The sequence below is a fragment of the Fulmarus glacialis genome, unplaced genomic scaffold, assembly GCF_000690835.1.
Source record: "Fulmarus glacialis isolate BGI_N327 unplaced genomic scaffold, ASM69083v1 scaffold32653, whole genome shotgun sequence".
NCBI lineage: Eukaryota > Metazoa > Chordata > Aves > Procellariiformes > Procellariidae > Fulmarus > Fulmarus glacialis.
Window position 1 is genome coordinate 30,754 of NW_009201621.1, and position 4,823 is coordinate 35,576.

Consider the following 4,823-nt stretch of genomic DNA (forward strand, 5'->3'; position numbering starts at 1 on the left):
CTTATAGCAGCCTTCCAGTACTTAAAGGGGGCCTACAGGAAACATGGAGAAGGACTCTTTATCAGGGAGCATAGTCATAGGACAAGGGGTAATGGCTTTAAACTGAAAGAGGGTAGAGTTAGATTCGATATTGGGAAGAAATTCTTTACTGTGAGGGTGGTGAGACACTGGCAACAGGTTGCCCAGAGAAATTGTGGATGCCCCATCTCTGGAAACATTCAAGGCCAGGTTGGATGGAGCTTTGAGCAACCTGATCTATTGAAAGGTGTCCCTGCTCATGGCAATGGGGTTGGAACTAGATGATCTTTAAGGTCCCTTCCAACCCAAACCATTCTGTGATTCTAAATCTCACTCTCTCACCTTATGAAGATTTTGGGAACCATTTTATTAGTTTTATTAATGTGATACCAATCTCAGTTTGCTTATCTTATATTTTGTCTTAATGTGAATAATCAGAGAGATTATTAGGTGGAGCAAGCAGGAAATGAAGCAATGGCCTTAGAACACTTCTAGGAACATAAATTCAAGAAAGCTACGAAATTGTTTAGTGGTAGATGACATTTTACAGGCACAAGGATACTTGCAGGCCAAGTTTCTCAGCAGATATAAAAAAATCCCACCTTTTACAGTCCAGAGGAAGATTAGTTATGAAGGTGATTAGTTATGAGGCTGTTCTCCGAGAACACAAGAGAGACTGAAACAGAAGCCTTGTGGCAGAGACCTATGTCAAGCTTTGAAGGCAACTGATACGCTTTTCTTTAGACCCAAGTATGAAGCTTTTGTTAATCACTTGCTTGCTGTAAACTCAGATTAGTAACACCAGGTTTCGTTTTGATCAACTTCTTTTGCATCACTCCAATCTGCTGCGAGCCCCGGGCTTCCAGAGGAAATTTCTTGAGGACACTGAATGCAGCTGGACCTGCAGTGAGGGCAGGGAAAGCAGGCAGCAAGCAGCAGCCCCCAGAGGCGGCCTGTCACGGTGTGAACGGCACTCATCCACCCTTGAAAAGCACCTGGTGGGAGCGTGGTTGGGGGAGATGTGGAAGTGCCTAAGGCTCAGACCCCATGTTGACTCTGACACTTTGCAGATCACAAATCTTGCCTACATTTTTACAGAGTTTCTAACTGCCAGTAATGCTGAATCCTTATAATTTCACTTTTTGAGACAGTAAGTGCCTTACTGATTTCCTGAACAAAGGTGCTCCCTTCCAGTTGCCCAGGAGACAGAGTTGTACATCAATACTGTGAAAGAAACAGATGGTAAAGTGCTGTGGGCTAGAACAGACTCATGAAATGTAAGGAGGCTTATTTTGTTACAGAATAAGGGAGTTGGTTTTTTTTTTAATCACGTGCTTTGGTACCAACATCCAAGCAAGATTTTTTTCTATGGAAATTCAGTAGCTCCTCAGGGAGTATGTATGTGCTGGTGATATGAAGATGTGTGGTTGTGTTTTGCTGAGGCTGCGTCTTCAGTGAAAGTGCAAAGGAACTTTGAATGAATGCTGTAAATCAGCATACAGCAAGTGTCTTGACTTCAGTGGAACTAAGCAAATGTTCGGCTACTGAGTGTCCGGTCCGTTGAACAAGGACTGCTGTGTCATTTGCTGTTGTAGCAGAAATGAAAGGTCAAAGTTCTTAGTAAAATCTTCAAAGTTACCCTAATGACTTAATAGTCCATATTCAATATTCAGTCATTTGGACTTCCAAGAAAGTACTGGAGTGACTGTTCAAAAATTACTTTCCTAAATTACTGCAAAATTTCTATCTTGTTGTGTTAGTTGATAGTGATGTTGCAATACTGTAGGAACAGATGTGCTGGTAAAATGTGTTTTGCCTGTATCTTCTGAAGTGTTTTGAACAGAAGTGCCTCAGTTGTTCATTTTGTGCTGAAGTGGACTGCAAAACTAGCGTACTTGTTGATACTTGTTAAAAGCATCCTCTTGAAGAAGTACTGCTGTGGGCATTTATCTATTTAACAACTGATTTAAGTCACAAGTACAAACTGTTTTTTATAGGGCTACACATAAGATGATAAAACATGAGCGTGGTTTTAATCTGTAAGAGCGTATTTTACCTGCAGATCAATTAAAATATGATCAATAAAAAGTCATATATGTGCATACCTAACAAGTACATTATGAGATGGTAATTCAGTTCATGTAACTCGGCTGGTTAATCTCCTACTGCCCACTCCAGAAAGGTAATTTGTGTACCATCTTTAAACTAAAAAAACCCAAAACTAAACCACAAAAAACCCCAACCCACCAACCACACAAACAAAAAAGAAACCCAGAAAGTATTTTGGAAAATCAAAATAATCAAATAGAAGCAGGGAGATATGGTATTATTGGATAAGATACTAAAATATTTATAATAATTAAGTAATAGCCATATTACTGGATGAGCAAAGTAACATCCTGAGAGAGCCTAGTTAGAAGGACTAACTGCCACCATACCACAATCTGCTTCAGTTTAAGCTTATTTTTCCATGCCACTTAAGAGCTGAAAGGTGTCTTTCCCAATACTAGGCAAGAATACAAGATTTCACACCTCTTTTTCTAAACTGGTCCACAATGAAAAATGAAGTGATACTAGCAGGTAGGGTGAGCAACAACCTGCTAATTATCTCTATTAAGCATAATTGCATTTGATTGTTCTATTTCTGTACAGTTTTGCCAACAAACAGAATTGGGTAATTCCCCCAGCCAGAGCCATCATTTTGCTTCTGCCCAGAAAGATGCTCAGACTGAACCACTGCTGATTTGACATCAAAAAAAGCTGGTGGAGTTGCACTATGAATTGGGCTTGCTTTATCCAGGAAGATGAAATGATTACCTTCAGGCCACTCTGTGAAAGGCTGAGGAGACTGAGCTAATAAAAACAGCTCAGCCCTGAGGGTTTGCAGGTACACCACTTTTTTTGTGCACAAGCAATCTGAGCTATAGTGTGGACTTCTCAGAATTACAGCCAAGCCTCCTCATTTGTTTTCAGTGACTGATGTGTATCTTAAAGAAAAGAAAAAAATGCAAACCCCCTTGATTTTCTCCTACCATGTTTTCTGTGGTGACAATGTGCTGAAAAAAATGGAATTAACAAATCACTTCCTATTAGTAAAAAATGCAAATAACTGACAATTTCCCTCTCATTTTTCTAGTAGTAATTTTAGGTAAGAGGCAAATGCTCATCTGTAGAGCCAATGTGTCCTAACAATCCCCTTTGAAGATCATCTTGATCTTACTGCCTTGCGATATCACTACCTCGATCTCTCTCCAAAAAAAGCATCTGGATAGATCTTATACGTATCTAAAATAGTTGCTGTTGGTCTGTCTAGAAAGTGCATTCTTAAATGTTTATTGTTCTTCTAAAGCATCATTTTTCCTTGCAGGAATGTTAATTATCTAACTTATGGATGGAGTCTGTTGGGGTGTGGCCTTGTTAGTTCTTCTGCAGTTCTTGCCGTTGACTTCACTCAGTAATAACCAACCATTTTGGAAACATGCTCTGCTAGGTCCTTTTATTTACCCTTCTCTTCTCCTGTAAGGCATGACTTGAACTATTCAACTTTTCTATTCAGGCTCTTAAAACCTAGACTCACCTCGGTTCAGCCAGCTCAGATTCCTGTTACCATTTCTGTGGGGTGAAAAGAACGAAACTTGATGAACTGGGTCAAACCTTTGATTAGTGTAAACCATTAATGGCAACTTCATTAACTTTTACGCAACTATGTCAGTTTACATTTGCTGCGGATCTGCCCCCAAAGTGTTCCAGCAGGGTAAAGAGAGGACATAGTCTTGCACAGAAAGATCTGTATTTGTTTTGATCTGTATTTAATCCCTGCATTGACTGATTTCAGCATTCGAAGTTGTTTTTTTACATTAAGCTCCCAAATCTCTCCTCAGTCCTGGTTTGTTCTGTTTCTCTGCTTTCTCTCCTATTTGCAATTAATATTTTATCAAGTTTTCACAAATAAGAATATGCACATATAAAACAAGCTACAACATCAACAATGAACAGATACCATCGACCTCTGGGAACAGAAAAGATTCCCAAATACACACAGAGCATAACTTCCAGCTCCCCTTTTATTACAGACACATGAATGGGTACAGTAAGATCACAGGGACATTAATTTGTTGCTTCTGTCCAGATCTTGTCTGTTGTGACTCTGATACCACTAGAGTTGTCAAAGCCTTACACCTACCTTTATCGGATAAGGCTGTTTAAAGCATGATGTTGCCATTTCATCTTTCTCGTGGTCCTCTCAAGAAAAAGGTCTGATTTTAGCAAAATAAATTCTATTTGTGATTAGCAAGCAGACAATCTCAACATAGTCCTGTGTTACCTTTCTGGGTTTTTATGTAACCTGTTATCTTCAAGAGGACACATTATCGATTCTGTCTGGCAAGCTCACCTTCCTTCCCCTTCTTTTTCTTTCTTCTAGTGAAACCTCCCACGTATCTGTTTGTAGTCAGAGTGGAAAGAATTTGTGTAATATAACAGTCTTATGCCTTCGGTCGTAAGTGTAATCACTGAGGCCTATGAGAGCACTCCTTTGCTACAAATCCAGAGCAGCCAGTGTCTGGTCCCTTTTTCCAGTCTCTTGTGTCTGTGTGTATTGACATACACAAAATAAAATGAGAACAAATTGCCTGAAACATGGCCATTCTGTTCTCTCTCCTGCCATGTATCTGTCACCAACTGCTAATAACTTTTTATTGTATATACTAGATTCTGGTTAGCTGCCTCAAATTGGTTTTTTAGCATTTTGTAGAAAACCTTCATTTATCTTTCTATCTGTCATATAAAAGATTGAGATCCTTCCT

The 4,823-nt window shown here is 39.4% G+C and overlaps 1 protein-coding gene across 1 annotated transcript in view; it reads left to right on the forward strand.

Moving 5' to 3' along the window:
- Positions 1 to 4,823, forward strand: part of LOC104074034 (polypeptide N-acetylgalactosaminyltransferase 18-like) — a 52,206-nt gene that overhangs the window by 28,100 nt on the left and 19,283 nt on the right. The gene's annotated exons all lie outside the window — the stretch shown is intronic.